The 22,158-nt window shown below is 40.5% G+C and overlaps 1 protein-coding gene and 1 long non-coding RNA gene across 4 annotated transcripts in view; one reads left to right on the top strand and one right to left on the bottom strand.

Annotated features, from left to right (window-relative positions):
- The window catches only part of XKR4 (XK related 4), a 430,447-nt gene that overhangs the window by 388,521 nt on the left and 19,768 nt on the right, over positions 1–22,158 (top strand). The window lies entirely within an intron of this gene.
- On the bottom strand, positions 15,621–20,958 carry LOC129486452 (uncharacterized). The gene is made up of 2 exons (XR_008658985.2): positions 20,877–20,958; positions 15,621–15,867 (listed from the first exon to the last, which is right to left on the bottom strand). It is a non-coding gene; the product is annotated as an uncharacterized lncRNA (long non-coding RNA).

The raw sequence follows: 22,158 nt of genomic DNA, 5'->3' as shown, positions 1-22,158 counted from the left end.
GGTATACAGTCATCCCTCAGTATCCATAGGGGATTGGTCCCAGGACCCCCTTGGCTAGCAGAATCCACAAACGCTCAAGTCTCTTATATAAAATGGTGTAGTATTTGCATATAACCTACAGTACATCTTCCGATATACTCTAATTCATCTTTAAATTACTTACAATGTACAATACAACTTAAATGCTATTATGTAAAGAGTTGGTGTACCATATTGTTTAGGGGATAATAACAAGAAAATAAAAGTCTGTACATGTTGAGTACAGAGACAACCATCCTCTTTTTTCAAATATTTTTGATCCATAAATCTTTTCAATTCAAAAAATACATTTTTTCAATGTTTTTCAAATATATTTGAATCCATGGATGCAGAACCCATAGGCAAAGAGGGCTGACTATGTATCCAGAAATGGAATTGCTGGATCATGTGGTAATTCTATGTTTAATTGCTTGGAGAACTGACATACTGTTTTTCATACTGGATGCACCATTTAACATTCCCACCAACAGTACACAAGTGTTCCTATTTCTTCACATTCTCACCAACACCTGCTATTTTCTTTTTTTTTTAAGTAATAGTCATACTAATAGGTATGAAATATGAAATTATATCTCATTGTGGTTTTGACTGGTATTTCTCTAATCCTTAGTGATATTGAGTATCTTTTCATGTGCTTATTGGCCTTCTGTGTAACCTCTTTGAAGAAATATCTGTTCAAATTCCTTTGCCCATTTCTAAATTGGATTTTGGGGTGGGGTGGTTGTTATTGAGTTATAGTTTTTTTTTAATGTATGTTTATCAGATGTATGGTTTGCAAATATTTTTCCCATTCTATGACTGTCTTTTTACTCTGTTGATAGTATCCTTTGATGTACAAAAGATTTACATTTTGATGAAGTCCAATTTATTTTTTTCTTTTGTTGCCTATACTTTTGGTGTCATACCCAAGAATTCATTGCCAAATCAAATATCATAAAGCTTTTCCTCTATATTTTCTTCTAAGAATTTTATACTTTCAGTTTTTACATTTAGGCTTTTGATCCATTTTAGGTAATTTTTGCATGTGGTGTAAGGTAAGAGTCCACCCCTTTTGTATATGTTTTCCCAGACCATTTGTTGAAAAGACTTTCCTTTCCCCATTGAATGTCTTGGCAATCTTGACAAAAATCATTTGACCATCTATGTGGGGGTATATTTCTGGGCTCACTCTTCTATTTCATTGGTCTATTTGTCTGTCTTTCTGTCAGTACTACACTGTTTTGATTACTGTAGCTTTGTAGTAAGTTTTCAAATCAGAAATTGTGATTCAAATTTTTTTTTCAAGATTATTTTTGCTTTTCTGGGACCTCTGTGATTCCATATGAATTTCAGGATGGATTTTTCTATTTTTGTAAAAAATGTCATTGTGATAGGTATTTCTCTGAGTCTGTAGATCACTTTGGGTAGTATTGAAATCTTAACAATATTAAGACTTCTAACCCATGAAAACAGGATATCTTTCCACTTATTTATGGCTTCTTTCATTTCCTTTAGCAACATTTTGTAGTTTTAAATATACATATCTTTTGCTTCTTTGGTTAATTTCTTTTATTCTTTTTCAAGCTATTATAAATGAAATTGTTTTCTTAATTTCCTTTTCATGTTTCCATTATATATATTGCAAATATATTCATGTTGTCCACTGTTAGCATATAGAAACACAACTGATTTTATACTTACTTTTTATCCTGCAACTTTGCAATATTGGCTTATTAGTTCTGTCATGTTTTTTGTGGAATATTTAGAATAGTCTACAAATTATGTTATCTATTCAGAGATAATTTTAATTCTTCCTTTCTCATTTGGATGTCTTTTATTTCATTTTCTTGCCTAATTGCTCTGATCAGGACTTTTAATACTACTTTGAAGAGAAGTGGCAAAAGGGGGCATCCTTGTCTTTTTCTTGACCTTAGAAGAAAAGCTTTCAGTCTTTTACTATCAAGTATTTTTTTAGCTGTGGGCTTTTCATTTATGGCCTTTATTATGATGAGGTAGTTTCCTTCTATTCTTAGTTTGTTGAGATTTTTTTAATCGTGAAATAGTGTTAAATTTTGTCAAATGCTTTTTTTGCATCTATTGAGATGATAATATGGTGTGTTTTCCCCCTCCATTCTGTTAATGTGTTGTATTACATTAATTAATTTTTATATCTTAAACCATCCTTGTATTTCAGGAATAAATCCTACTTGGCCATGGTACAAAATCCATTTAGTATGCTACTGAATTCAGTTTGCCAGTATTTTGTTGAGGATTTTTGCATCAATGTTCACAAGGGATATTGGTTTGTAGTCTTCTTTTTGTTGTTGTTGTTTTTGTTTTGTTTTGTTTTGTTTTGTTTTTCTGAGACAGAGCCTCACTCTGTTGCCCAGGCTGGAGTGCAGTGATGCGATCTCAGCTCACTGCAACCTCCACCTCCCTGGTTCAAGCAATTCCCCTGTCTCAGCCTCCCAAGTAGCTAGGATTACAGGCACACCCCACCACACCTGGCTAATTTTTTTTTTTTTTAGTAGAGACTGTGTTTCACCATGTTGGCCAGACTGGTCTCAAACTCCTGACCTCAGGCAATCTGCCCACCTCAGCCTCCCAAAGTGTTGGGATCACAGGCATGAGCCACTGTTCTCGGCTATAGTTTTCTTTACTTGTAGTGTTTCTATCTGGCTTTGGTATAAAGGTAATTCTTGAATGAAATAGGAATTGCTGCCTTCTTTTCAGTATTTTGAGAGTATTTGAGAAGGATTTATGTTAATTCCTCTTTACATATTTGGTAAAATTCACCAGGGAATCCATCAGATCCCTGAGCTTTTCTTCGTTAGATCGTTTTGCCTAACAGATGCTATCTCCTTACTAGTGATAGGTCTGTTCAAATTTTTTATTTCTCTATGATTTAGTCTTGGTAGATTTTGTATTTCTAGGAATTTATCCACTTCTTTTAGATTACCCAATTCTAATTGGCATACAACTCTTCATAGTATTCTCTTATAATTCTTTTTATTTCTGTAAAATTGGTAGTGATGTCTCAACTTTTGCTACTGATTTTAATAATTGAGATTCTCTTTTTTTCTTAATCTAGCTAAAGATTTGTCAATTTTGTTGATCCTTTTAAAGAACTAACTTTTGGTTTCCTTGATTTTCTCTATTGTTTTTCTATTCTCTATTTTATTTCTGCTCTAATTATTATTATTTCCTTTCTCCTGCAAGCTTTGTGTTTAGTTTGTTCTACTTTTTATAGTTTCTTAAGGTGTAAAGTTAGATTATTGATTTGAGATCTTATTTTTCAATGTTAGCATTTATATCTATAGATGTTTTAGCTTAGCATTGCTTTGCTGCATCTATTAGTTTTTGCTATGTTGTTTTTCCATTTTTATTTGTCTCAAGCTATTTTATAATTTCCCTTGTGATTTCTTCTTTGACCCACTGGTTAAGAGTATGTTGTTTAAGCCTGGGCAACATAGCAAGACTTCATCTCTACTAAATAAAATAAAATAAAATAAAATAAAATAAAATAAAATAAAATAGCAAGGCATGATGGCACACACCTATAGTCCCAGCTACCTGAGAAGCTGATATAGGAGGATCCCTTAAGCCCAGGAGTTCCACGTTGCAGTGAGCTATGATTGCACCATGATACTCCTGCCTGGGGAACAGAACAAGACCCCATCTCAAAAAAAACATATTTTTTAAAAATAAAAATAAAGAGTATGTAGTTTAATTTCCACATATTTGTGAATTTTACAGATTTCCCTCTGCTATTCATTTCTAGTTTCATCTCATTGTGATCCGAAAAGATACTTTCTATAATTTCAGTCCTTTGAAATGCTTTAGGACCTGTTTTGTGGACTAATGTATGGTCTATCCTGGAGAACGTTCCATGTGTGCTTAAGAAAAATGTATTTTCTGCTGAAGTCTTCTATTTCCTTATTAATCTTATTTTTGGTTGAACAACCTGATTTTTAAAAACAGGAAAACTAAAACAGATACTAAGATACATGAAGTAATTTGTTCTAAATCAGGCCATGTCCATCATGACACCAAATAATCTTCCTATATCAAAATATATATTTGAACTTTTAAAGCAACTTTTTCAAGAGCTGTCATGTGGTCATACAGGTTCTGCACTACTCAACATAAATGTGTGCAAATGCTTTAACTTCCAACTGGCAGTAGCTACCATTTTATAGCTCTGAAGTAATTGAAAGACAGAATGAGATTCCCCTCCCAAAACACAGCCTGTATCCTTTCAGAGGTTTTCTTTGTGTGTGTGCCCCCTCTCCCACGAATGCATGAAATGCAAATGAAGCCCAACAGGTGTTTTCTCTCAGCCCACAGGGTATCTGGGAGGACTTAGGACACTGGGTGATGTAGGGAGAGGACTCCTGAATCAGTCTGGCATCTCTACTAACTAGAGATCACATAGGCCTGAAAGGCTCACAGCAAAAATCAGATAACAGCCACAAGGTTTCCCACTCAAGACCTCAGCCAGAAGGAAAAGCTGTAGATCAGGCACACACTATAGACCTGTACTGCAGTGCCTTGATCAGTCACTACCCCCAGCAGCAGCACTGACTTCATGTATGCCTCGCTTTCTCTTAGTGTCTTATTAAGAGCCTGGCTGAAGCCCTAGGAAGGTCAACACCCCGTCTTCCACCTTGCACCACCTTTGTTTAAGATCTCATCTTGTCAACTCAGAGATGAAAAGTCCATGCAGACCTACTGTGTATACGAGTTGGTTTAGATTTCTGATGAAGTATATAATGCAAGCAATAGACTGTGAATGCAGCATTTATTGCATTCTGCGGAAAATGCAGTGACTATGCTGGTTCACTTCTGATAGAATATTCCACAAGGACAATTACTACTTGCTTTTATCCAATGACAAGAATTGTTTAACTCATTAAATTTTTTTTTCACTTTGACTTCTTGGAAGCTCAGTTAATATTAGCTTAGGGTTGTGGTGTCACTTTTTTTTCTTATTCTCTATCAATCATTTACTGAGATATGTTTCTTTATGATTATCTGGTTCAAGTCTTTTTTACAAGTTTATCATTCAGAATAAGCTTAATGGGGACTATTGGCCTCAGAATGATCACATGATTGTCACAGCCATTGGACCACATATATAATAACATTGCCAAATTTTTCAGTCCCTTGTATTGTACTAACCCCAAAAGTCTGAGACATGTATAAATCCAGAGTTTTTGTTGAGAACTTAGACTTGGCTTCTTTAACACTATCAAAGCACTCCTATATATATATTTATAAAAGCTGGAAATAATTGATTCTCATCCATTTTCTTTTTTTTTATTATTACTGTTGGATTTATTTTTTATTTTTTTATTATACTTTAAGTTTTAGGGTACATGTGCACAACGTGCAGGTTAGTTACATAGGTATACATCGGCCATGTTGGTATGCTGCACTCAGTAACTTGTCATTTAACATTAGGTATCTCTCCAAATGCTATCCCCCCCTCCCCCCACCCCAAAACAGGCCCCGGTGTGTGATGTTCCCCTTCCTGTGTCCATGAGTTCTCGTTGTTCAGTTCCCACCTATGAGTGAGAACATGCGGTGTTTGGTTTTTTGTCCTTGCGATAGTTTGCTGAGACTGATGGTTTCCAGCTTCATCCATGTCCCTACAAAGGAAATGAACTCATCATTTTTTATGGCTGCATAGTATTTCATGGTGTATATGTGCCACATTTTCTTAATCCAGTCTATCCTTGTTGGACATTTGGGTTGGTTCCAAGTCTTTGCTATTGTGAATAGTGCCACAATAAACATATGTGTGCATGTGTCTTTATAGTAGCATGATTTATAATCTTTTGGGTATATACCCAGTAATGGGATGGCTGGGTCAAATGGTATTCCTAGTTCTAGATCCCTGAGGAATCGCCACACTGGTCCACAATGGTTGAACCAGTTTACAGTCCCACCAACAGTGTAAAAGTGTTCCTATTTCTCCACGATTCTCATCCATTTTCAAAGATTTAGAAAGAGCCTTGAATGTGGAGTTGGTCATTTCCATTTAAAAGTTTCTGTCTTGGGAAATTACGGTTCTTTTATTGCTAGCTAGCATACAAATTCCTAATTGAAAAAACTTTACAAGCAGTGATGGCATGAATTGAACTTACTTCTGTCCTATTAGGGACATGTCTTGGTCAGGAAAGGAATGCACGTTGGATTCTTAATGATTTGTGTTTTATATGGTCTGTCCTCAAGGGCTATTTCAGTCCCCAGGATACTAATAAGCAGTCCCTGATCCAGGTCATTTGTATTTTTTTATCAGCAAAAACAGCATCCAAGCCATACCTCAATTTAGAACATCTCTAAATTCAATTCTGTTCAATTCAATACAATTTATCAAATAATTACCAATTGTGCTAGGCATTTTCTGTTTCTGGAAGTGCAGCAATGAATAGATCTCAGTCCCTACCCTCATGAATGCCACAAAAGAGAAAGGCTGACAAGTAGCTCAACAATTAAGTCACACAGAGGAGGAGCTTCTTTCTGGCCACCAGTGGGGAGAGGACAGGATATGTTTCTCAAAGGAGATGCTCAAGCAAGCATCACACACTTGTCAGCCTGGAAGGATGATGGAGGACTAGACCCAGATACAGTTCAGAGAACCCAAGAGGTTCAAGAGAGAAGGAGGTGGAGGCCCTGAGCATTCCCAGGGGCTAGTCTGGGTCAACCCAAGGTGGGCATTCAGTAAGTGTTTACTGAATTGAACAACTGAATATAAAGAAATCAGAAAAGAACACAACAATGTGAAAATGAATGGAGTCATCGCTGCTTATTCATCAGGGTCACTGAACTCAGGCTACAGACTGCCTGGGACAGGGGATTCATGTACTGACTTGACTTTGAGATGAGTCTTAGTATAAAGCAACCCTCCATTTTTCCAGTGAAAGGAGAATATATAAAACAGTTTTGAAGCCAACTTAAGCATATAAACTTTTGGAACTGGAGATGAAATAGCTGAATGTCAATGTATACTATTTAATTCATTATCTTAGTCACAAATATGAATCAAATAATATATGGATTGAAAAAGTTTACTTCTTTCCTTCATCATCATTTTTCAGTCTTCTAGAAGGCATAGTTGGGGAGCACTGCCTCTGTCTTCTGCTGCCTGTTGAAGACGCAGCACTGCTCTGAACAGGCGTGTGAGGCGCTTACTAGAGACAATACCTGACCAAGGTTCTTTCTTGCCATTTATGATCTTCAGAACTACTCACTATGTTGCTTTAAGAAATTGATTTGTAAGATCCAAAACTTAATTGTGAACTCATACTTCCAGGAATGCTTCTTAAACTGAATTAAATTTCTGTACTTCCTTTTTTGTTTCCATCTTGTCCTTCTTTGTTTCACTGGTTCTGTCAGTAAATCTCTATAATCAGCCCAAACGTGCCATGATTTAGGTCACTTCAAATATGTAGGCCTTCCCAAACAGAATTTTGTTATTTAAAAAATACAGTAATTAACAGAGCACCTCAAAATTTGGCAGGTCTGCTAAAAGGTGACTCCTATTCCTAGGAGTGTGTATGGGGAAGAATCTCTCTATAATCATCCATGACAAATATGGAAGTAATTCACGTAAGCTGGTGAAAGGCTTATTTATCTCTCAAAATAAGGTGATACTAGAAAAGACTGGCTGGACCAGCCTTGGTACTCCTGAACCTGGAAGCTGGTTATCACACGCCAAGTTTCTAAAGGCTGCCAAAGTGTCAGCCATTTCATCCTCTAAGAACCCTAGACTAGAAGGATCCTTGATAGGTCTGATCATCTGTCCTTTTGGCAAGGAAGGCATCTCTCACAGCCAGCAATTTTCTAAAAGAAAGTTGACAGTGCTCCTGGTTAACCAAGACTGTGAGGTCCTTTCCTCTGGGCTTTGTTTTCTGAATGATGGAGGTAATACCTAGTATTTGTAAAACTCTACAGTTTACAAAGCACTTCCACAGCCTCTCTCTCCCCTACTCCCAGCACAGTCCTTGGAGTTAAGAGCAGAACCTACTTGGGCTCCAGGTGATACACCCACACCCAGCAGGCAGAATGGCCCTTGTATCTCCCCTCCCAGGGGCAGGAGAGACACCCACAGGCTGAGTCCTCAGGGAAGGTCAATGCTGCAAGAAGCCATGCAGAAAGCCTAGGCGGCAGAGTGGATAGAAAGGGACAAAGCGGCTTCCTGAGCCAGGATCCCAGGAGTCCTCCAGGTGGGCAAAGGGGTCCTCCAGGTGGAGAAAGCAGACCCTGAGACTAGGAGAGAGAGGAAGGGGTCTCCAGGCAGAAAGTGGATGAGAAGCAGGGAGGGTGCAATTCTGGAAGGACTTGGTATGTCATTTATCTTGTGGGGACATAAATAGGGAGTCCTTGAAGGGTTTTCAGCTGGGGAGATATTTGATCAGATTTCCATCATAGACAGTTCATTTTAATTACAAACTAAAAACCCCATGGGAGGGAGAGGGGTTACCAGGAGGACAGATAGGAGGCTGCATCTGATGGGGTCCTAAACTCAGGGATGGGCAGATGGGAATGAAGAGGAGTCCACTCTCCCAAAGCCCTGCAGGGCCCCAGTGTGGCCCCTCCCACCCCACATCTGATCCTAAATCCTAAACTGTGTCAGCTCAGATCAAGCTACTGCTCCGGAAAAAGAGCAGCGAGTTACTCTCCTCTCCAAAGTGATCTTCATCATATTATTAGATGCTCTCATAGTTTGTCTTCCCCAGGAAAAACTCTTTCCTTTTTCAAAAGCCTTGAGCATCTCCCAGAGACAGCGTGTAAAGGAGCATGCCAAGTGATGCCCTAAGAGTTGCAGGAGCAATGGCCCAGGTCCCGTGCCCTGCGATGAGAAGGGTGACCGAGAAGGCTGGGCCACTTCTGAGCCCTTGGGGTCCTCACACGGTGGGCTTTCTCCCAGCCAGTCCAACCATTAGAGCAGAGAATGCTACCCATCCATGTCCTCAGGGTATTGAGTTGTGTTTTGTAAATCACCTAGAAAAGCATTGCTGGGCTTGAAAGCACAATTTATTGCTGCATTATTAAATAGTCCCAGCAGCAAGCCACGTTCTTTGTATTGACAGAGTAAAAATGAAGCAACCTAGGGGGTGGGACGCTGGAAAATAGGACAGAAGCCACGGTTCCAGTCCCTTCCCACTCCAGACACACAGAAAAAGCCCTTTTCCTGCTCCCCCTGAACCCCGCAGGCCAAGGAACCAATTCTATATTCGAGATCCTTAGAGAAAGCTACTGTGTGTAAAGGGTGAGGTATTTTTAAAGGGCATCCATTTCTGCCAGAAATTGTTTGCAGAATGAAGCCAGGAAACATAAGCAATCAAAAGCAGACAAAGGAAGTGTCCATTGAGGTCCCAGGACCTCAGAAGGGTTTGGACAGGCATTCCCTCTACCTTCTGCCTTCCCCCAACCAGCCCCTTGCCCCCAAGTCCTTCCCTTTCTGCTTCCTTTTCAGCATCGGGAGGAACCCCCACATATAGGGACCCTATATTATGAGCTGGGCCATGCCCTCCTTTCTTGTACACAATTCAGGAAAATCCTGAGGAATGAAGCCATTAAAACCTGCTTCTGTCTCAGACTTCTCTGCAAATCCTGGAACAGCTTCGACTTCGCCCTTCCTTTTTTCCAACAAAGTGGCCTCTATTGCATAGGGCTTTAAGCCAATAATATTAAGTACACATTCTGCACAGGTAAATAATGGCCAGTATTTTTCCTCATACTTTGAGCTGATTTTTAAAAATATTATCCTGTCAAAAGCACTTCTTTTGTATCTCTAAGGAAGAAAAAAATATTTATTCTGTAGCTTGTACCTTTTATTGTATTCTTTCTCTGTCATGCTATTCTATTCAAACCAACTTCCTCCAATAAAATTTCCTTCAATCCCGGGGCATTGAAAAGCTCCAGAGTGGGAGTGGAGTGGGGAGGGAAAAACTGCAAGCAAAGCTAGGATTCAGAATGGCCAATTATATTTATAGAGAAACTTTTCTGTTCATAAAGTGCTCTAACGGACACACGGTGTCACTGATTCTCACTCACTCAAATCCATGAAAAATGGGTGAAGTCAAGTGACTCGCCCAGAGGCACGCAGCTCAAGAAGTGACCTCTGCATCCTCTAGAGCTCCACAGAAGTTGCTTTCCCACCCTCACTGTCATCTTGGCCCAAGTATTGAGATACCTCCCGCCTCTGTCTGGAGGGTCCCCTTCCTCTGGCACACTCTGCCCACTCAGGGATCGTACACCCACCTTGCCACGTACATACACGCACCTTGCTGCCAAAGGTGCCACTGCCTCAGGATGATACCCGAGTCCCTTTGTCTGGGATATCATGACCACAGCCTCCTGCCTCCTCTGGCCAGCCCTCCTTGGCCCTGCCTCAGACACACCCAGGCCAGCCTCAGCCACACCTGCAAGCTTTGGCCTGTGCCCATCTCTTCTTGAGCTGCCTTTCCCCTCCTGGACCAAGCCTTAGTGCACAGGTTCTCTCTTCTCTACACTCTGCTCACCATGCTGTAAATATGTATGTTGCAAATATGACTGTCTTCCACGCTGATTTTTCAGGTCTTCTAGGGAACGATGTTTGTGTCCTTAGTGCCTGGCACTTAGTAGGTGTTCAATAAACATTTATGAGAGGAAAGAATTGAGAGAGGGATGGAGAGAGGAGGAAAAACTGGGGAGGATCTGAGTCTGGGCCTTCTGAGTGCAACCCGCAGGTCACTGGAACACAGCTACCAATGCACCCCTCCACGGATGGGCACGCCAGTGTGTTCTCTCTGGGGTCTCTCCTTGGGAAACTCTCCCACCACAGGCATTCTTTCTGCCTTCCTCTCTACCGTGTAGGCAGAGACTCATTTAAGCAGACTCCCAGCTCTCCTACCAGAAAAGGGCTTCAGGTCTCAAGGTTCACAAATGCAAATATTGGTGCCACCTTGTGTGATCATGAACATCCCACACCAGCACTGCCTCTACTTGTGCCACCTACCCCAACACCTGCCGCCAAAGCATGTCTTGTGCTCCTTAGTTTCATTTATCCTGGTCCCAGTGTGAGGCAGTGTGAGTGTCACCATTTCTCATCTTCTGGGCCCCCTTCCAAGTCCTCGAAGCGTGAATAACTCTGAATGTGGGTGAGTGGATAGTAGTTCTCCTTAGAATTTACACTTGATTACGGACCCCAGGGATGCAGACTCACTCTCCCAGGGATGCACTCATTACACATTCCCCTAAATAGGCCAGTAACTGTCAATATTAGTGATGCTTGCGGATGTTTTATGGCATGTGGGCCATCAAATTCACACGCATGGCAGACTACAAAGGCACCTTAGGGACATCTAGGAAGGAGGAACAGCTTAATTTCCATCTCAGAGGCTTTGGCCAGCATGGTCGGGGGTGAGGCTGGGTGGAAGAGCTGCCCTTCCCACAAATAGGGGCAGAATGAAGTGCTCAGGGGACCAGCCTGAACCTATCATGCCTGTTCACTCTGCAAGTGCTTGCCTGCTGTCCTGGAAATAATCAGGAAGTGTATCGAGATGTGGCACCTGTGGTCCTTAACAGATACCCACAGGTGGAAAGAGTCCCTTTTCAAGAGGCTTATTCACGTCCAGACTCCACCTTGTGTATAGGATGTGCCGACACCAGGAGGTTCCATAGGTTTGTTTGGTTGTTTGGCTGGCCACCATGCCTCTGGGCTTTCATGCAGACAGCACCACCTATGCCCACACTCTACTCATCTAAAAAGGTTTCTTTGAGTTACCAGGTTTCACAATTGGCCTAAAATGTTTTTTTTTTTTTTTTTTTTTTTTGAGACGGAGTCTTGCTCTGTCGCCCAGGCTGGAGTGTGGCCTAAAATGTTTTGATGCATATAGGAAAAAGTGTAAGGACTTCGAAGTCAGAAAAATGTGGGTGTAAATCCTGCTTCTGTTACATGTTAGAAATGTGTCCACCAGTGAAATGAGTGAGGGGCCAGGAAACTGAGGCCCATGGGCCACATCCAGCCCACCTCCTATTTTTTCACCTGTTTAAGTATTTATGGCTGTGTTCTCTCAATAACAGCCAAGCTGAATGCTTGTGACAGAGACCCATATGGCCGACAAAGCCCAAAACATATATCTGGGCCTCTACAGAAAAAGCGTGCCGCCCCTGGGTAAGATTATTTCACTTCTCTAACCCTCAGTGTTTTCATCTGTAAAATGGACAAAATATTTACATTGAAGAAGAAGTGCTGTGAGAAATAAATGAGAAAAAGACAGACACATGGCAATGCTTGCTTGCTACATGCTGGGATTCTTTTTGTTTGTTTGTTTGTTTTAAGAAGGAGTCTCACACACTGTTGTCACCCAGGCTGGAGTGCAATGGCATGATCTCGGCTCACTGCAACCTCCGCCTCCCAGGTTCAAGTGATGCTTCTGCCTCAGCCTCCCGAGTAGCTGGGATTACAGGCATGTGCCATCACGCCAGGCTAATTTTTGTATTTTTAATAGAGACAGTGTTTCACCACGTTGGCCAGACTGGTCTCAAACTCCTGACCTCAAGTGATCCACCCACCTCGGCCTCCCAAAGCATGCTGGGATCTTTAAATGTGGATTAGCCTTGCTGTTTTCTAGCCATGTCGTTCATGGACAGGTTAGAAAGGGACACAGCTTGTCTTCCTGTCTCCATCCATGTTTCCCTCTTCATTTCTCACCTGCCCCTGAAAGTAGAAAAGCTACAAAAAAACAAACAAAAAAATCATGCAGTGTCTTTTTTTTAAACGTGGGATGGAAAATAAACTTACCCTAAACAAAAACTTAATTCTATTGGGCATCTCAGGTTACTTATTGTATCATCATTTTATTTTTAGTGTAAAATTAATCACACAATATGCAGTACTGAACAAAGAAGAGGGCCTTCTTGCTTTCTCCCATTTACAGAATTTTTTTCTCAAAGAAAGTATTGTTTAGATAGTTTCAAATTCCCACACTTAAAATCTTTGTCTTCTTGAGAAATTTTAATAAAACACTAAATTTTATAATGGAATGGAGCTATGTGAGATTACCTGAGATATGTTTTCCCAACCAGAAGGAAATAATCTTCCATATTTTTCAACAAGGAGGAGAGACACTTTGCTTCTCCCAACAACTTCCTTCAACTCTTTTTATATTAAAACTTTTTTTAATTTCAGTTCAGTGTTTTCCTTATCACCTCCTCAGCAGCCTTACAATTTGCCTTGCAAAGAAGTAGAAATCCTCCAAATGGATTACCAAAAGAAAGTATATCCCTACCAAAACTAAACACATTAAGGCATTTAAATATTTTTAATCAGAACTATTATAAGGTTTAAAACAGAGATAAAATGGCTTCAGTGCAGGGATACTGAGAAAGCCCTAGACCCAGTGGAGCTTGTATTACCTTCCTTCCCTTCACCGCACTCAGCAAAGATATGAGCATAGAGGGTGTCAGGTTTTTTTTCAATTATTACCTTCCTTCAACTAGGTTAATTAGCTATGATTCCAGCCAAGAGGATCTACTGCTTTTACACTTGTAACTAAAAGACAATCTCTAAACATACTGCAGAAATGAGAAACCATTCTGGCTCTGAATATTCATTTTGTGACCTGCTACTCTTAGATCATATGATTCAACTCAAATATGGAACTGTCTTTTCTAAGGCAAAAACCCAAGAAGACTAGGAGGCCTCTTTTAGATCAGAAAGTGCAAAGAGGAGAAAAGCATGGCTTTCCTCCCAGGTGCTTGTGCCTCTGATCCATTTTGTGAAAAGAATCCAAAATCGATCCTTTGGCCTTGGCACCAAAATGGTTGCTATAGGCCTACAGGAATTAGTGTGAGGGAAGCCCATTAGGGAGCAGTTGCCTAAAGAGGGGGCAAGAGTTAAAGACCTCCAGGGTCCTCCACAGCCTGCCATGTACCCCGCGAGTGTGAACTGTGGGAGATTTGAGACCTCCCTGCACTTGGAGTCTCATGCTCCGGTTGTTGGTGAAGGTAACCATACTAATCCATTGTGGTGGACGGAGCTTTGGAAGCAGGACTTCTGATGCCTGTTCTCCTTGCTAATTACATGAGTGTGGGCAAGTCATTTAACCTCTCTTTGGTTCTGTTTCCCTGTTTGCAAAAAACAATACTTGCCTCAAAATGTTATTATGACATTTAAATTGCACAAAGGCTGTAGTTGCCTAACATAGCACTGTGCACAAAGCAAGGGCCCAACAAATGCTTGTTGCTTCTTAATTTGTCTATGATTATAAGCCTCATATGCACTAAAGAAACTATAAAATTTCTTGAATGCAAGAAATCAATATTATACTGCCATCTAAAATTCAGTATTGTGTTTGTTAGTCAGTTGGTTTATTTAGAAACTATGCCTTTAGGGGAAAAAATTATGGTGAGAGTGTGAGGAGAAGATATATATGTAATGAATGGTCATGTGATCATCTCACCTCTGTAGTAGGGTTATGTTGTAAATCACCCATTCTTAAAACTACTTGTGAGAAGATACTTTAAATTTCCTCTAAAAATGTTGAAATCAACAGAAAGGATGAAGAAATGGGGAGAGAAAAAGGGAAGTCAAGATGTTTGCAATGACGTTGGGAAGACAGGGAAATGATAAGAGAAAAGCTACTACTGTATGGCAAATGTACTCATTCATTAAAAAGTCAAAAAAAACAACAGTTGTTGACAAGGATGTGGAGGAAAGGGAATGCTTATACACTGTTGGTGGGAATGTAAATCAGTACAACCTTATGGAAAACAGTATGGAGATTTCTCAAAGAACTAAAATTAGAACTATCATTCCATCCAGCAATCTCACTACTGGGTACATACTCAAAGGGAAGGAAACGATTATACTGAAAAGACACCTGCACTTGTATGTTGATCATGGCACTATTCACAGTAGCAAAAATACGGAGTCAGCCTAAGTGTCCATCAAAGGAGGATTGGATTTTAAAAAATGTGGTACATGTACACCATGGAAATAGCACGCAGGCATAAAAAAGACTGAAATCATGTTTTTTGCAGCAACATAGATGGAACTGGGGGCCACTATCCTAAGTGAAATAACTCAGAAACAGGAAGTCAAATACCGCACTTTGTCACTCACAAGTGGGAGCTAAACAATGGGTACATGTGGACATATGGAGTGGAATAATAGACACTGGAGACTCCAAAAGGTGGGAGAGTGCAGGGGGGTGAGGGCTGAAATATTACCTCTCAGGCACAATGTTTACTATTTGAGTGATGGGTACACATAGAAGCCCAGACTTTACCACAACACAACATATGCACGCAAGAAAATCTGTACTTGTGCTCTGTCAGTATACACAAATGAAAAAATTAAAGTTTTTTTTTTAAATGAGAGCGGAAAATGCACTAATTTAAAAAGTTAATAGGCAAGCAGAGAGACAGGTGCTGGGGATACCGTGGTGAGCCATAGGCTGCACACCCTCCCTCCTGGGGTCACATCCGTCAGTACCCACACAGATACAGAGCTACAGCAGTCATGCCAAGGTATGTTAGGACCGATGCAGGGTGTTAGGGGCTAGAAAAGGTTTCCCGAAAGAATGAATGATGCTTCAGCTGAAAACTGAGGAATGAGTGGGAATTCATTGGAGAGAGAGGCTTTTCAAGGGAGAGCACAGCATTTTCTATCTGTGGGAAGAGAATGCGGCTTTACTTAGCATTTGAGAAATGGAGAGATGGCAGTGTGGCTGGAGAACAGACAGGCAGGTACAAGACAAGGCAGGAGAGCTCCGGTGGGCCCAGAGAGCTGCCAGGTTGGGCCTTCCAAGCTGTCCTGAGAGAGGCCCAGCCATCAGCACAGCTGTTCTGACTCTGGAAATAAAGAGAAAGGAGAAGTCAAGGAGAGCCCTTTAGTTGATTCCGTATGAAGGGTCCATTTGTTGTTTTATTCTCCCTGCTTTTTTTTATGTTTGTAAGTGTTCATGATAGTAAATTTTTAAGTTAGAACAAAAAAAAAAAAAAAAAAGAGCCCTTCTCACCAGCTGCAATTTGGTTGTGAATGTGGGCCAGTGACCAGAAGTTTCTCTGAGTGCAAACTTTGGCTTGCCTGTCACAGGGGAAGGTTATGGCCTCCTTAGGGAGAAAGAAAAAGACAGGCTCATTCTCTTCGTGGAAGAATCAAAGAATTCGAGCACTTGGTTAATTTACTGAGCCTCTTCCATCTAGGGAATTAGGCTGTACATCCTACGAAGCATGCTCTGGGGATTTCCACGAATTCTTGTTTACACCCAGACCACAAACAACACAACAGGAGTTCAGATTTTATTACACAGTGATTTGGCATTTGCAGCTCAAGCTGAAATTGCAAAGAAGCAGAAGAGAGGAACAATAAAGAATCCTGCAAATCTTTTGAACACTTCATTCTCTCTGTGGTTCTGGCTCTACATTTGGAATACTCTTTCTTTTTTTCCTTCCGTCCTTCCTTCTTTTCCCTCTAAGTGCCAATTCTGAATATATGTTAAGCACTTTGCAATGCTCAAGGGGACAGAAAGATAAACAGGTATTTATCCCTGCCTAAAAGACCCCCTGTAGGCCGGGCGCGGTGGCTCAAGCCTGTAATCCCAGCACTTTGGGAGGCCGAGGCGGGCGGATCACGAGGTCAGGAGATCGAGACCACGGTGAAACCCCGTCTCTACTAAAAATACAAAAAATTAGCCGGGCGCGGTGGCGGGCGCCTGTAGTCCCAGCTACTCAGGAGGCTGAGGCAGGAGAATGGCGTGAACCCGGGAGGCAGAGCTTGCAGTGAGCCGAGATTGCGCCACTGCACTCCAGCCTGGGCGACAGAGCGAGACTCCGTCTCAAACAAAAAAAAAAAAAAAAAAAAAAGACCCCCTGTAGTGAGAAATACAATAATTAAACAAGCACAAAACTAAGCATAATTATAAACTGGGATCCATGCTCTTAAGGAACGGGAATGGGTACTTGGTATGGAAACATGTCTGTGGCGAGAACCAATTTACATCTGGGGGCCAGCGATAGCCCTCTCTAGTCTAGAGGTTTCAAAATCAAAGGGACTCAGATTATAATGTTTTCACGGAGGGTTTTACAACTGACATTAACCCTTTATCCATTATTTCCAAGAGGAAATAATGCATAAGTTGAGATGATAGAGTTTTTGCCCACCGCACACACCCGCTCTCAACCATACTCTAAGCTATCATTTTTTATAATCCTAATACAAAGAATTCTCTACCTCTCTCATTTAAACTGCTTTTAGACACAAATTAGAGGAAGGTTATAGGAAAACAATTTACTGGTGATGAAAAGTAGAGTTTAGTGATATTGAGTCCGTTTAATGGGCGCTGTGGGAAGCCTTGAAATCGAATCTGAATTTGGAGCAAAGCCACAGGAATCAGAGCAAAGGTAAAGAAAAGAATAGCTAGAGCAGACAACTGGCATTTAAATAGAGTACCTTCCTTTCTTATTCTGAGATTTACTTGTGCTTTAAGAACATATGTGTAGTCAGATTTGGGGAACACCAAACATGTCATTAATACAACTTTTTTTTTTTTTTTTTGAGACAGAGTCTCACCCTGTCGCCCAGGCTGGAGTGCAGTGGCGCGATCTTGGCTCACTGCAAGCTCCGCCTCCTGGGTTCACGTAATACAGCTATTTTTTAAATAATTTCATTCCATACTATGTTCAATAAGAAGCGGAAATAGGGGAGAGCAGAGTTAAAGCAGGGGAGGAGGGGAAAGAAGGGGAGGAAAACAAAGGCTTGAAGAGAGATGCCCTAAAGGGAACATACACCCATGAGAAGCAAAAAGAAGAGGGAAGAAATTCAGAATTTTGCTGTGCACTTGGACTACATCATATTGATTTCTATCAGTTCCCCTTGCAATGCTAATTTGCTAATGAGCTAGTATTAGACCCATAACCCTTATTCTGAAAAATCTTTATTGAAAATGGACAAGTATCTTAGACATCTTCTGAGAAACTAGCCTCTGGCTTACTCAGCAGTGTCTACAATAATTCAGATGCACAAATCTGAAGGGCTAGAAGTAACTATCTCCTAGTCTAGAGTTTCAAAATGAAAACTCTTGGATTATAATACTTCCAAATTCCTTTACCACCCTTATTCAAAAAAAAGAATCTCTCTACATGCATATCTATTTGATAATCAGTTCAAAATGATGGAATAAACTGTCATACCAACTTTATGGTCATTGAACTGTTGTATTCAAAGTCAGATTAATTAGTCAGGCTGTGATATAGTAAGAAAGCAAAGACATCTGGATCAGCCCGACTCAGTTCAGTGACAGAAGAAATGCCCCAAAATGGTGCACATTATGAACACATGGATTTGGATGACTTTGGACATGGCATTTCAGTCAAGCTGCACATAAAATCCTTTTCTTAGAACTGTGGCCACCTATCTGGAAATTCATGTTCTCTCTAATTCTGAGAAGGGCATTACACTAGCAACAGGGGGGATAAAGTGAAGAAGAATTGTGTTCTTTCCACGAGAAAGCAAATGTTGTCACCTACAGCCAGATTGCTTCCAGGTATTTCATCGTAGGCCCATGGGGTTTCAGGTCTCACAGTCAGACACACAGTTCTGGGGCTCAGAAAGGCTGGGAGTCCAGAGGGGCATTTGCTCTCTGTTGGATTCAAGACATGGAATGACTGAGGCCACCCAGAAAAGGGCTGAGAAGGGAAGAGGACTGAGGACTGCATCCCAAGCAATGCCAGTAGCTAAAGGACAACCAGACCAAAATGGGGGAACAAGAAACAACAGGAGGGAAAACAGGAGACACATCTGAAATAAAGAAGAGGAGAGAGAAAAAAAATCACAGAATGGTGTTTCTTGGAATAAAGGGGGCTCGTTATATGTTTGTAAGATCTGGGGAAGGCGCTGTTATAGAGGAAGAGATGGAATCCAGAGAAAGGCAGGTTAACTGTTAGCGCCCTTGTTTAGGAAGCAGGAGGGTTCACTTTGGAGAAGGACAATTTTCACCCAAGATAAATGGGAGGCAGGAGAGAAGGAAGATAACCTCTCAAAATGAGACTCAATTTCTTTTCTATAAAATAAGATTATTGCACTAGGTAAGCTCTAAGGTCTTATCACCTATTTTCACATTTTAAGAAATCATATATAATCCCTTTTAGTCCCCTGTAGCTGTTTTTATAGTTTGATCTTAGAAGCAAGTTTTCATGAGTGATATACTATTCATTATTTTGAAAGAAAAGACTGACAGACCCATTATACATTTCTTCCTGGGGCCACTGAAGGAATCTTCATATTTTAGTATATTGATGATGCTGAAAAAATACATTGTTCAATGTCACTTACATATTCCTGCCTAGGAATGTAACCATGAAGAAGCAGCAGGTAAACCCAAAATGAGGAACACCTTTTTTTTTTCTTTTTTTCTTATTTTCAAGTACTATACTCTTCAAACAATGTCAGTGTCATAAAGGCAAAGAAAGCATTTGGAAATGTTCCAGATTAAAGAAAACTGAATTAATACAACAATTAAATGCAGTACCTGATTCTAGACTTGACCCTGTATAGGGGAGAAAAATTTTGGAATGGACATTGTTAATGTCAATTGGTGAAACTAGAATACTGATAGTGGATTTTTTTAAAGTACCGTATCAATGTTAAATTGATTGAAGTTGATAACTTTATGTGGTTATGTAAGAGAATGCCCCTATTCATAGGAAATAAACACTGGCATATTTTAGGGTAAACGACCATAATGTATGCATTTAATCACAAATGGGTGAGAGAGAGAGAGAGACAGAGAGAGGGCAATGATAAAGTCAGTTGACAATTGGGGCAAATGAAATATAGATGTTCAATATAATATTTCTATTCTTATAATTTTTCTGTAAGTTTGAAATTATTTTCAAATAACAACTTAAAATACACATTAATAGCTAAAGGAGTGCTCAGAGTCCTGTGTTCCAGCACTGTGCCACTGCACATCAGAAGCTCCAGAGAACTCTAAGAATAAGGCCGTGCCTTACTGAGGAAGTCTGTCTTGGCATGGAAAAAAATTGAGCTCATATTATTTGTATAAAGAGCAAAAGAACTAAGTGTTCTGTGGCAGTTGTGAATTTGTGAAGTTGTAAAGGTCTTAACTTGAATATGACCCCATATTTTCTGTTCAGCATATATTTGTCTTATAAAAATCAATTGTTAAACAGACGAAAAAGTAAATAATAATCAAAGGAAGGCCCAGCACAGTGGCTCACGCCTAAAATGCTAGCACTTTGGGAGGCCAAGGCGGGAGGATCACTTGAAGCAAGGAGTTCTAGACCAGCCTGGCTAACATGGTGAAACCCCTTCTCTACTAAAAATACAAAACTTAGCCAGGCATGGTGGCACACGCCTGTGGTCCCAGCTATTCAGGAGGCTGGGGCATGAGGATCGCTTGAACCCAGGAGGTGACGGCTACAGTGAGCTGAGATCGTGCCACTGCACTCCAGCCAGAGTGAGACTGTGTCTCAAAAAATCATCATCACCATCATCATCAACAAAGGAAGAAGAGAAATTCTCGTTGCTAAAGCAGAGAATTCATAAAGGGGGTATCACAGGGACATGAAATTTCCCTTTGGTATAGATTTTTTAAATTGTAAGATATAGAGAGAGCAAAGCAGATAGAAAGCCTTCATTTTTCTACGACTACAGTATCATCTTAAGTTCCTGGAGTGTCAAACGCAGGCTGAATTACTCTTTTTACTCTTTTAGGACACGCAGTAAAAGGGGTAGAGATTACAGGGTAATTTGAAGGAGGCTAATGTTTCCATTCTTTTAAGTTTGACAACAGATCATATCATCATTTCATGATATTGTGTACTTAAAGTTTTCTTACTATTTTTTCACTGCTTTGGAAAGCAACCTTAAGTAACGTCTTCCTGTGCAAACTGGTAGAACCATTCTGACCACCCCGTGGACAACCCCGCTTCGGTTGGCCCGAGCCTGACAGACAGTGCAGTTATCTTCCTGAAGGCGGCGCTGTGCCCCAGCTGTGCTGAAGGAGGCCGGCGGGCAGTAAGGGGAGGGGCGTTCCCAGGCAGAAACCGAGCTGGGCGCCCTGTTTAAAAGCACAAAGGGAGCATAGTCTAGTGAGAAGCTACACGTTTGCAAATGGTACACATAAGGAGAGAGATATGAGCGGCTTCTATGCCCTACAAAGGCGTCGAAATTAAAACGGCACAACCTTTTGTTCTTAGATCCCCAGCTGATAATAAAGATGTTCGCATAGTCATTATCTCATTACCTTTTATTTCGCATTTCTCTCACCTTCCTTTGTCATTTTTTAAACTTTTTCTCCTTCCCCCTCTTTTCACTCCAGAATTTGTTTTATAATTGATGTCGGTGTTTTCTGTTGCTTAGAAATTAAATTATCAGAAACTCCTTTGTATACTGGTCTCTAACTGACCCATAAATAGCGCCGCAGCTGCCTGTGACTTACAGCAATTAAAGATTTTTGTGCTAGCCCGAAAGAAAAGAAAAGAAAAGAAAAGAAAAGAATAACCTGAAGGTCGCAGTGTAGCATGTCTAGTTGTTCTGCTGGCTTTATTGGGAGGAAATATGAGAAATGGCTCTTGGAAAATATTTTCCTTATCAATAATTGTTCTTTGGAGTTCACCTTACTCAAGGAGGATGTATCAGAAATAATTATTGGGGTTGAATGTATTTTCTGTCAATTAGTGTGGGCTTTTTCCACAAGAGTACTTTCTTTTCATTTTTCAAGGATCATAGACAACAGCTCTTCTCTATAAAAATATTTTTGAATAAAAAGTACCAATTCCATTATAAGATCTTGGCAATCAACATATCTTCTATTATTTCCAAAAGAAGAGAAAGGCTTTGATGGGGACTGGTTATGATTAATAATAGATTTGGTGAAGAAAAAGCCAGCCAGACTTTAAAATAGATGAGAGCATTCTTAGTCTTGGTGAGTCTTGGTTCAGCTCATTAAGGAAGCCAGCTGTGATGCAGATCGGCATCCATTTCCATAACAAAGAGGAATTTCCTGTAAGAGCTCTCTCCTAAAGGAGGCCAGTGTGTTTTTAGGTGAGCCCTGCCCCCATCTGGACCACAGAGATGAACTGTGCCACACAGGAGGTGAAACAAGAGTCGAGGAAAAC

This window comes from Symphalangus syndactylus, chromosome 7, assembly GCF_028878055.3.
Source record: "Symphalangus syndactylus isolate Jambi chromosome 7, NHGRI_mSymSyn1-v2.1_pri, whole genome shotgun sequence".
Lineage (NCBI taxonomy): Eukaryota > Metazoa > Chordata > Mammalia > Primates > Hylobatidae > Symphalangus > Symphalangus syndactylus.
Note: the sequence above shows the minus strand (reverse complement) of the source record. Positions and strands in the feature narration are given on the sequence as shown.